Source organism: Capsicum annuum, unplaced genomic scaffold, assembly GCF_002878395.1.
Source record: "Capsicum annuum cultivar UCD-10X-F1 unplaced genomic scaffold, UCD10Xv1.1 ctg83367, whole genome shotgun sequence".
Taxonomy (NCBI): Eukaryota; Viridiplantae; Streptophyta; class Magnoliopsida; order Solanales; family Solanaceae; genus Capsicum; species Capsicum annuum.
Genome location: NW_025894233.1, coordinates 627,803 through 640,498, shown reverse-complemented (window position 1 = coordinate 640,498; position 12,696 = coordinate 627,803). Strand labels below are relative to the sequence as shown.

At 32.9% G+C, this 12,696-nt stretch overlaps 1 long non-coding RNA gene across 1 annotated transcript; it reads left to right on the top strand.

Moving 5' to 3' along the window:
* Positions 1–8,908: 8,908 nt before the first annotated feature.
* On the top strand, positions 8,909–9,505 carry LOC124895648. Its single transcript, XR_007051834.1, has 3 exons — positions 8,909–8,983; positions 9,081–9,171; positions 9,273–9,505. It is a non-coding gene; the product is annotated as an uncharacterized LOC124895648 (long non-coding RNA).
* Positions 9,506–12,696: the final 3,191 nt, after the last annotated feature.

Below are 12,696 nucleotides of genomic sequence, written 5' to 3'. Positions count from 1 at the left end.
CTCAGTTTACAAAATATTTTAGAATCATGTTATACTCTTGGTCTTGCATTCTCAAATAATACAGTTTTCATGAATTCTAGCTCAGTTATCTCCTGTTACACAGTCTGTCCTTACCTCATATGTATAATAATCTATGATTTCAGTCTAGCTGTTCAGACTAAGTGCAGTCCAATATTACATGACTAAGTATTCAGCTATCCGCTATTCAGATAATCAGATAAGTTAGTATGTTTATGCACTCATGCTCAGCACCTATATGAATATTTTCAGTAGTCTCAGGTGATTTGTTTTATCAAGATGGAGAGTATAGTTGAGAGAGTATTCAAGGGATATGTCTAAGCTTGAAAATTTATAGTTGCAGTGCATAAGGCTTAGTCACTTCATCTTAGATGATGTTTCATAGGCCCCGACTCATATTACAGAATTTTAGCCAAGATATGATTTTCTTATTCAACTATTTTATTCAGTCATACCAAGACTTCTTGCTCCTTAAAGACACTAGAACTCTATAGAAAGAGTGTCAAAGAAAGTCTCCAGTCAAATATAAGTTTTCAGCAAAAGTTAGTCTACAAAACTAGCAATTCAATTTAGCAGTTAGGTGGATAATGTTCGTATGGTTGGGTTTCCCATCCTTCCATCTAGTCACACTATCTGAAGTTTCATAAATATAACTATTCCAAGATCAAGCAACCATGTGGTTGCGAGTTCAGCTCAGTTCGGGTGCTATGCCTCAGTTTCAGATCCCCCATATGTAGTCACGATTCAGTTCATAGGTGTCCTGTGCATTGTCTCAATTTTTCCACAATATCTCAGCTAAGTCAGCATTTTTCAGGGGACATAATGTCCTAAGGGAGAGATGCATTATAATCCCTCCGAGCTTTCATGACCTAAAACTTCTATCTTCTCTTCACATAACGAATCCATTTTGGAGTAGTGGATACTCATAGGTGGACCCTCAAGTTTCAATCTCATCTATAAGCTATGTATTCAGTGCTCATTTCAGTCCATGATATTTAGTTCATGTATCACATTTCAGTCTCAGTTATGTTCTCATATTCCCATTCATGCATGTTTAGTAACTGATCTCAGGTTTATCAGTATTCTCAGCTTAAGGTAATAGTCTTTCTTAGATAGGCTGTTCCATGTTCAGTTACAGTTATAAACATATTATCCATTACCATTGCATATTCAATCATGCATTCACGAATCAGTTCAGTTAGGTACTTATGCATCAGATATGCATGTTCAATTTAAAAACTCAGCTTATCAGTAGTTTTAGACAGGTGTTCTATGCATCAGATATGCATGTTTAGTGTGTAAGCTCAGTCTATCAGTGCTTCTCAGCTTAGTTAGTCTCATTCGAGGACAAATATTCCCAAAGGAGAGATATTGTAAGACCCCGCAAAATCCTAAGCTTAACTCAGTCCGTTAAAGCTTGTTAAGAGGTCCCAGACTTAAAAATTTTTAGCTAAGTATTCAGACTTAGTGTTATTGTAGCCTTTGTAGGTTGGCGACTCTATTTCACGACCCTCATTACCTTAAAGAAAAGATTTTTAGGTTGAATCATGATTAGGAATGTCAGTGGATGTTCCAGACAAGTTTCAGATATTTCAAACTTCGTTTGGATCACATTTGAAAGCTCAAACTAGTGGATTGACACAATCTCGATGCGCCGCATCGCCCATTGTGTCGATGAATATTTTGTTCCAGCTCCCAGTGCAAATTCTAGTAAACTGATGTGGACTCAACGTTGCGCATTGGCCATCGCGTCGATACCAATGATGTGGTGCATCGATCTGCGTGTCGCTAGTTCAGTTTTTCAGTCATTAAAAATCTGCGTCCTCAGGGATAATTGGGTCTTTTTGCCATATCTATAAGCCCCAAAACACAAAATTAAACCCTTCTAAGAGCAAAAACTATTCATTCTTCACAAGTTGCTCTCAAGAACAAACCCTAGGAGATTTCAAATTCAATTCAAGGCTTAAGAACTTACCCTCAATCTTTCAGAATTTAATTGTTAAGGTATGTCAACTGTTCATCCAAGGGTCCCTTCCACCTTTGGAGTTCAAGAAACTCTTTTAAACTTTAAGTAAATTGATTTCATGATTTCCATGATTTGAATTCAAGTTTATTCTTGATTATAATATTGATTGGGTTTCTATTCCACGATTAAATGTAAAATTTATGTAAAAACAATTATTATGTATGTAGTATCATATGAATTCATGTTAAAGCCTTGAAATTATGATGCTCATGTGTTGATTAGTGCTATGCTCATATACAATGCCTTCCAAGTGTTTGATGAGTAGTTAATGTAAATTAAATATGATATTATATCATGTTAGCATGTATACTAGTTCATGTCATTCAAGTGTTTGATAAAATGCCTCTATAGATGCATTATGAACAAATGTGCATTTCTATGCTATGCAAGGTCATGTGATGCTTTAATTTTCATGCTATCGAGTCCTGGGGGTATTTAATACCCGATAATTTAGCTGTTTACCTAGAGCCAGTATCAGTTACAGAATAATCTCAGTCATGTCATGATTAGTAGTACTTTCAGTCAGTTACAGAACTCAAGAAAAACTCAGTAGACTCAATATCAGTCCAGTCTAGTTCACCATTCAGTTCAGACCTCAGTAAATGCAGTCAGTTAATAGAATTCAGTAGTATTCCACCAGTCAATGGAACTTAGTGAACTTAGTTTAGTTCAGTTAGACAGTACGATCATTAACAGTTCAGTCCAGTCTAGTACAGTTTAGAATTCAGTCCAGTGTCTATTCAGTTGGGAGTAGGATTTAGCATTGAGTGAACCCAAGGATGGGGACTCATCTTCCAGTAGAGGGTGTGATCCTTAGAAGCAGTCCTTGTGTTCCAAAACTACATAGCTAGCATAGGTTGAGATATCAACCTTCCAGTTGAGGGTTGATGAGGTGTCCTACCAGCTAGTTGAGGGTACCACCATTCTCATTCAGACCACCTGCCAGATGAGGATGACTCAGCTTGTCTTTACTCGTGGCATGATACTGATACCCTTCCAGCTGGGTTTACAGGTTGGACCCCAATCTATTCAAAAAGGGGCATGTCGGTTAGATGATTACCTCCCACAATCTCAATTTCAGATTCAGTCTCAATATAGAACTCATTTCAGTTCTAAAATTCAGGACTGTCAGATAAAGTTACTCAGCTCAGTATAGAACTCAGACCATTTCTTCAGAATCAGAACTGTCAGATACAGTCACTCATTTATCAAATACACAGCATTAGTAAACGCAGATATTAGTAAATCAATAATTTAGAACTTAGTATCTAATGTTATCATGATCTCAGTTACAGTTTATGTATTCATGCATGTACTGTCACTCAGTTATATTCATGTCATTCAGTCAGTATTGTTCATGCATATGAACCCATGCATCTCAACCTACCTTACTTAGCATACCAGTACATTCAAAGTACTGACGCATACCTTTTTATTGCGCTATGATGCCTTATATCATAGGTTCTGGCGCACGCGCTCCCGATCATACTTAGCAGCCCGATCCATCAGCAGTAGAATTATTGACGAGTCCTCATAGTTTGAGGACAGACTTATTATTTCAGTATTTTACTATCTCAGTTTATCAGTTTTCAGTAGTCGGGGTTAGTTGGGGGCTTGTCCCATTAAATCCTTGTTTAGACAGTAGAGGCTTTTCAGACTAGAGTATTTCAGATAGATGTATCAGTATTCAGTTTTCAGTATTCAGTATTTACTTTCAGTTTGAACCTTATGACAAGTTTTCGTCTAATTTCCGCATAATTACAGTATTATTATTCAGTTATTGCAGCAGGTACCAATCATGGGTTAACTTGTGGTCCCTCGGGATTATGAGCACCGTTTAGCGTCCGGGGTACAGACTTAGGGCGTTACATTTTTTCTTAGATGTCTTCATTAATTAAATATAATTATGATAAAACTTTTTCTTATTATAAGTCTTTATTAATTTAATATATTTATGGTAAAACCTTTCCTTATTAGAAGTCATCAGAATTAATGACAATTGATATTTTTTTCATTAGTTTAAGAATTCTAAATCAACTAAATTTGATTTTAAAAAAAATTAAAAAATTTAGAAATAAATATAAAAGCGTTAGAATAAGAAAAATTTAAGAGGTATCAAATTTTTAAAAGTTTTAAGTACGCAATAAGAATGTAATCAATAATTTTGTGAAGATTTGACTTTAAAAATATGAAAAGATTTTAAATATTGAAAATAATAATCGCTCCACAAATATGATTAAAATTTATGTGTCTCTCAGAGCCTTTGACAATAAGGGAAAGAAGTATTACATGACAAACGCAAAAGTGATGATCCATCAACCACTTGGAACTTCTGGTGGTAAAATATATATATGTACTTACACTAAAATATATGCTTATGTTTACATTGTTATATGAAAGTGTGAAAGATCTTTGAAAAGTGATTTGAATTTTTTACACTTCACTATAAATATCCTCAATATACAAAATTATTTAATTTTCTATAATCAAACGTTATATGTGCGTGAAACGTGCGCTTACACTATGATAATTAATTTGTTATCAATGATATTAATTAAATGAATTGCACAATTCATCCAAACACCTCTCTAATTAACCATTTTAACCCCACGTTTTCTCCTTAATGCTTAATAAATGACAATTAATTGGCAGCCAACTCTTTTCACTGCTTTTCCATACTCTGTTTTAGCATATATATTTATGTCTTTTTGTACCATTTCTTTTAGATTTTCATGTAAGTTCTTTTTTCTTCTCTTTTATCTTTTTATTTTATTTTTTATCCTTGCTTTTTAATATGCATATTCACCATCATCTTATGACAGGTCAAAATATGGTGATTTTTGATATGAAGAGGTGCTCTAAAAAACCTTTTATCAATATCAAAATCGTTGTTATTTAAGTTTTCATAAGAGTTTAATTTTATTTTTGTGATTTAAGTTTTTATTTTTTTGTGGTTGTTAATATTGAATTAAGCTTATAATAAGTAATGTGACACCTATCTTTGACCAACATTGTTATTTATTTTTTTATTTAATATTTTTAGATCCTTTTTTAAACCTCATTTTGATTTGAAAGGAAAATCCTAATATATTTTCTATAATTTTGGGGGAAAAAATATGAATCTTTATCTTCCGTTATTGTTATTCCTACTTTTCGCCCTAATGACTGTGTTACTTATACTTCATCCTCATAACTTTCCTTAAGCCTCTCTTTATTGTACGTGTTATTTGTTTTTTTACAAAAAAATAAAATAAAATTAAGCCCATAAATATCAAGAAACTTTGGTGGATTCATATAAGTTCATATTTCAACACACAAATTTAATTGTAAGATTTAAGTTTTTCTCCATGATTTGCTCATTCCAATATAAGAGATAATTTTTATTTTCAGCTCTCTATTTATCAAAAGTTTTGTGAATATTATATTGATTTTATGTGCGTAGAAATCTATACCACTATATGTATTTAGTTTATATTCAAGATTATATGTTTTTTTTTTAAATTAAAAAGTGAAATGAAATGATCTTGTGACTTTTGACTACGCCAACAAATGTATATGTGATAAAAAATAGAGTTCTTTGGTTCCTTTTAAAGATAATAGTGTCTCGATAGATGCTGTTTTAATATTGCAGTGGCATTAGTGCTACCTATGTCTAAAGAGGAAAAGGATATGAAAAAAAGAATGTTTTGAAGAGAGTTTTTTTTGTGTGCGTATCAGCACAAGGTATGTTGCTGTGATCTTAAGATCAAAAAATAATTATTTACAGTTCGGTAAATTTAAAAGAAGCTGATATATGAAAAGAGTTGGGTTGTTTCTCTTTCTTATCTTTGTTGGACATGAATTTATTATATTTTTCTACTTTCAATCCATTATATTTATCAAGTTAAGTTTCGAGTTATGAAAAAATTAATAATTTTTCTTTTTTCTTTTTCAAGGTTTAATGACTATGTAATTTCCATTCAAAATTTGTGTTTCACTAATCTTGAACAAACACTCCAAACTTAAACTCTTAACAAACTATAATGAAACCTCTTTTCAATTAACTCTAATATGATGCATGACAATAGTTTCTCTTTAAAATTACGAGAAATTACCCCATTATACATTATTGTTTGATCAATAAGTCTGTACTTACGTTTTTTTTCCCATTATTTTTAAATTAATTTATTATAAAATTTTTCTCAATAATGTTAATATTAATTTTGAAGAATATACAATTAATTTAGAATAAATTCATAAGAGGATTTACGTAAGATTAAAAGTCTATGAATATGATAAAAAGAATTTAAATATTAAGTATGACAAAACTTATGTTATTACCAAAAGTTATGATGAGATAGGTCATTTAATGAAGTTTATATGATGTGAATTTGAATTAATTAAAAATTTAATCAAAATTAAAAAAAAAAAACATGAGACAACTTATGTTGCCATGTTAGCTTTTCTTTCCCAGTTAGCAAGACTATTTTGCAAGAACTCCATCTCTTAGAAAAAGATGTGTAACGTTTTTATTTTCAGTTGTTCTTGTGTCATTTTTTTTAGTATGTATTTTCTTATATATTGATTTATATTTTTTTTTCATTTGCATTTCTTATGCGTATATCTTTTTTTTTTGTTGTTTATAATATAAGTTTTATCTTTTATATATAAATAAATTTGAAAAAAGATATATATGATTGCACAGAGCTCGATCAAGTTAACTAGTAAAGATAGATTAGGAGAAAACTCTTTTACCCTTCGTAATAGTATTCAAAATGGACAAAACTGTCAATTACTTACTCCATTTCTTTTTATTAGATTAATGCAATATTTTAAATTTATAATTAGATGATCGAAACTATGTGAAAAATGCTATAAGTTGCAATTATTATTCTAATATCAAAACTTTAAAATTAATTGAAAAGATATTTCTTATATAAATAATCCCCCTTACAATAGAAAAAATTGTAGCTTACTATTTTTCTCAAATAATTGTCCTTTTATATTATCCTAATATTTAAGACTTAATGTTGAAATTTAAAATAAATTTAATATAATGGAGTTCTTTTTTTGGGACTTTAATTAGTCCATGGAGTTTGACCGATAAGATTTAGATGCTAGACAATGAAGGGGTGATCATGTTAATTGTCATAACGGTTTATGTATTACTAATATATATATAAGTGGTGAACAAGTCTTCAAACCAGGCATGTGAAAGCTGGCAGGACAACCTCCACCTACCAGCTTTAAAGGGTTATTTTCGTCATTTCGGGTAGCTTCTCAAGGGCGATTTCCATTATTACCAATATTAGCTGTTAATAAGTGATTTTCTATGGCTGTTGCTACACGTGTATTCTTAGGATGACAAAGACAAAAGAAAATAAGTCATTTGGTATTGTTGTTGCTACACGTGTATTTCAACGATGATAAATACAACAGTTGCCCTCTGATATTGTTCATTTTCATGAAAGATTTGACAAAGTTGATTTTGAGAATCCTCTTCTTCAGTTGTTGTTGTTCCCAGATCTTCAATTTACATAGTGTAGGTCTTAGTTGTTGATTTTGTTCTTCTTTGCGAGTCTGCATGGATTGTGTGAGAATTTTTGAGAGGAAAAAAGGAAAAGTTATCTTGCTTGTGTGAAAATGGAATTGTTGCAAATAAAATGTTACCCGTCTAAACAAAAGATAGTTGTTGCTAATCTACTGTTACCCTAAAAAATTCATGATTTATAATTTCACAAAATTGCATGAATACATTCAACTGTAGCTTGCTGTGAGCTTCCCTTTGAATTTATCAATGCCCACAGAACAAGATATTGCTTTAGTTGGCTATGAGATTATTTATGTGCATCAAAAGTATTTAATTCCAGATGTTAGTTGTTTTTATTTTATAAATAATAGTTATAAAGCTGATCTTACAAAGCTAAGAGAATTTCTTCTCTGAGTTGCTGGGATTTTCTCTAAAAATGTTGTAGCATATGTCGAGATCCTTCAAAGATGCACTACTTTTGAGGAATCCGGCATGGACCTATGACATTTTTTTAGAGTCCGACCAACATAGGTTTCCGTTAATCCTCAGATGGAAGATTACATGATCGGTTGTTTTGTGAAGATTTAAAAGGTCTATAACTTGTTCTTTCCTGTTGAGCAGGCAATATTTAACTTTTGGTTTCACCCATTATTTGCTATAGGCGATTTATTGGTTGGTTCTCTGTATTTTAACAAAGCTCTTATCACATATGTTTATGTTTCATGTACACCTTCCCAGTAATAATGAAACAGAGACCAACGTAATGAATCAAAGGCTCCCCATGGACGCAATCACAACAGAAACTACAGACTGGACCTATAAAGTACAGGTAGTAGACAAGTTTCGGCCTTGCAAAAGCAGCAACTCTTCCGTGCATTTCCAGACAATACTTCTACAGGATGAAAGTGTAAGCTTGTCTCTCTACCTCTACTTTCCTTGAAAACCAAAGTTCATATCCTGAAATTTATTACCTCCAACAATCTCATAATGTACACAACATTTGTTACCGTTGCAAAATTAATAACTTCAGCGACCTAAGAAATTCGAAAAAATCAAATTGTAGCCTCATCAAGAGAACAACGGAAATTCTAAGAACTTCTTACATAAATTGTTCTCGCACATGTACAATTTGTTCCCTTTTACTTGACTACAGGAACAAGAGGCTTCTATAATACTCTACGACGATGACATTCCCAAGTACAAGAATTTTTTTGGCCTTTTCGAGACATATTTGGTGTCGTGTCTGAAAGTTAGAGAGCCTCATAGTTACTCAATACGAGCTAGTACGTACAAATGGGTGGCTGACAGATACACAATCGTTGAGGCGATTACCAATAACAACGGATTGGAGGTACCCCTGCCTGCTCCAATAAAATTGGATACACTGTCTTTCTCAGCTATCGAACAATAAAGTCTAGGTGTCGAATTTGGTAAACATCCATCTTACATTCTGACTCCTTTTCCCGTCAACTAACTAGCCCCTACTAATCAAATTAACTGTTAACATGTTAATCTTAATTACTCCAGACTTATTGGCAGTAGTAGTTAATTGTAGCGCCATTCAATATACAACTGACCAAAGCAAGCATTTTCGAAAAGCAATTGTCATACACTAGAGGTGAGTTACTCGCGTACCAACAACTACTTCACCAACCATTCTATTTCCTTGTTAAAACATGGTTTCACTATAATAATTTTTGCATCTATTATTTCCACCAGCAAGAAACCTTTCCTATTTACTATATGGGGTGATCTAGCCGACAATGAAGGAGCTGAATTACTATACCATCTACATGAGTACCCTGTCATTTTTGCGAGATGTAAGGCGTTATTGAATTCTGTGGTGGTATATTCATTAGCCCATCTTCTGCAACTCTTCTTTTTACTTTTTGTTTCTCTATATTGAATTAAAAAAGCTTTCCTCTCTTTCACATACGCAGCTCTAAGACTAGCAACAAGATATCAGTCGACCATCTCAACAAATCCTCAGTATGTACAGGCTACTACACTGACAAACTGGTATACACTGATATGTTCCCTCTTCGTACGACTATGCAAAACATATTTTTATTGTTTCACCTAACCTTCTCCAGGGTGAAGCACAACGAGCGAATGTTGTTGTCTTACACTTTAAGAAGCTCATCATCATCATCATCCTCACTAAATCTTGCACCAATTAAAGATCAAGTGCTAGCTATAGCCACCATTCCAGAGTTGTTATCTACGGTTAGTTTATCCCATACCATAACCTATACATATAGTAATTATTTTCTTACCCAACTAAAGCTGTATCGCAGAGTACAACTAGTGAGGTCGAAGAAGTTTCTAACATTATTCTACATTAACACTACAGGTACAAAGTTTCCCCGTGGAAGCCAGATTATCACTCCCTGAACGTCCTCAACTATTTTACCTGCTTGCGTGTTTGAATTGCAGTCAGTTTGTGTGCCCTAAAACTAAAAAAAATGGTTCGATGCTTCTACTGCAAGCTAGAGCAACAATTGGTTCCCAGGTAACTATTACAACTACCATATGCTAAACCTTGAACAAGTGCATCTACTGTCCTGTTTTGGGGATTTTTGAATTTTCTTTCTGCTGATCTCAAAGAAAGGCATCTTACCACTTTTTTGAGGGAAAAAGATAACATTGTAATTTTTACGAGTTACTAATCTTTCAGACCATTGCCAATGTCTCATTTCTAACACCTTCCTCAGCTTTTGTTTATCTGGTAGTTTCAGCTCAGTATTTATTTTCTTCTTGTATTCCATATTATTTAGGCGCTTTGGTTGACACCAATTACCTATCTGAGCTTTTTGTGTTAGCCTCGCTTCTCTACTTCTAAGAAAATGACCAACTATTTTATGAAAGACAATCTATTGCGAAGATACCTTTACCGTTGTCTTAAAGCCCCCTTTAGTCAGATAAACTTGACATCGTATTAGAGAACATTACATTTGAGGGAGTTACATAATTTCTTATGTTGGTGGGGAGCCGAAAAGTGTCCCTTGAATTTAGTCGAGCTGCATAGAAGATGGTCTAGACATCGCCTTTATAAAAAAAAGCTAAAGAATGAATAGGGAAATTCATAAAGCCAACCTTTACTTCTTATATTTTGGTAATACAAGAATTCGTGGTTGTTGGAACTTTTTCCTGCTTACAACAATTGGTTCCCAAGTAACTATTACTACTCCGCTATCATATAGACACTCTATTATGCACTTTCTTTTCCCTGCCATCTATGGTAAACCTTGAAAGAGTTTGTGTGTTGTCCTATTTTTGGCATTTCTGAGTTTTCTTTCTGCTGATCTTAAAGAAGGAAAGCTTAGCACTTTTTCGACAATGACCTCTTTATCTCAACAAGATAAAGGTAAGGTTTACGTACATGCTATAGTTTCGCAAAAAAGATTGATGTGATTATGTTCTGGAATAGTGGCAGCAGAACAGTTTCCAAACGCAACCTGTTTATGTTGATGAAATAAAAAGGTAAAAAGATATTTCAATCTAATCCTTATGTTCATTGCTAAGATTCTTCTTCTCCTATGTATGTATCTCACACTAAATTTAGTCCATTAGGATCTGCAGGTTTGTTCAGATTTCTTAGAGTGTCCATTACTGATATTAATAGACGAAAACATAACGATCAAATAAAGAAAAGACATAAAAGGGATAAATAAATTACAAGAGAAACTAAGTTAAACGGAATAAGAATAGCGATGAAACAGAGGAAAAACAATACGGCCTAACCCAATCTAGAAATTATAGAAGATTAATATAAGCAATATGTCCTCAGGGTTATGGAATTTTAGACGTGAAAAATGCAACCAAATGAGCTACTAAGATACTCGCTCTATTGTAGGTTTTGATCCGCATCTTAAAAGTATGATCAATTATAGAAACTTTCACGATTTGGTCTAGGATACCAGAGAGTTATTTAAAGCGAAGAGACACTAGATCGTTTGATGCAGATGTGCTATAAGAACCTTGAGCTAGACTTGAAATGTTAGTTATCAATGGAAGGCATTACATACGCCCATATAGAGAAGGAAAATACGTTAAAGACTTCACCTAGATTATGTATTAGCTCAAATGCCACTGCAAGTATTAAAAATGCCTGGTAGTTAGTATCATAATACACTGCTAAGGTTTCCAGTCAAATGATATTTTATGTTGAAACACTAACAACTGAGTTCCTATAAACTCAGTGTATTGAGTATGGTAAATTTTAAATATAGACAATTTAAAGTTTCTTTTCACCAAGTCAAAAGCAACTTTAACAAGTTCAGGCAAGTAAGTCTTTGGGTTGAACTAGGGTGTAATACCATTATTTAGGACTTACATATTTTAAGTTTAACTTAGGATAGAATCCAAGATACAATGTGAGCTGATATAGTTCACATAGGATATTGATAGTACTAATCAAATGAAGACATATAATTCACTAAGATCAATGTTGTACTTGGCATGATGTAAGACAAGAAAATAGGTCTACAAATAAATGTCATGTGTTTATTCCTAGATATTCTCATTTTGAAAGGCATTTTTAGAAGCTGATATCATGTACATGGTTGCTTTTCCTTTTTAGGCTACACTGAACAATATCCACCTTCCCTTATAAATTACCGATATTACACCAACATTGTTACTGATTGACCAGAAACTCTATTTGGTCTGAGGATCATCAGGTGTACAGTTATCTATCTTGTGCATGTATGATATCACCATTCTAATCTTATATACAAAGTTCCCCAGAACTTCCCCTTCATCATTGCTAACTTTTATCAATCAAGCTTCAAGGGATATCTATACGACTCCACCCGCCTTCACACTTATCTGATGTTTACTTATTGCTTGTCTAATTCCTTAAGTACAATAGCAAGAATAACATAAAATATGTTCTTACATTTCTAATCGTGCCTTTCAAGTACCATACAAACATCGCAATCTCAGCCCTCACTTATACTTATAAGTGGCATAAAGTGGTCATCTAGCTAAGTGTTTACTGGAATTTCCATAGAAAACTCCATAATAACTTGACAAATAATTAATGCACTTGAAATAGTACTCCATCAATGGGGTCACTTGCTTATAACAAGTGCATAGCCATTCTTTGTAAATAGAACATATTTTATCTCTGTAGTTCCCC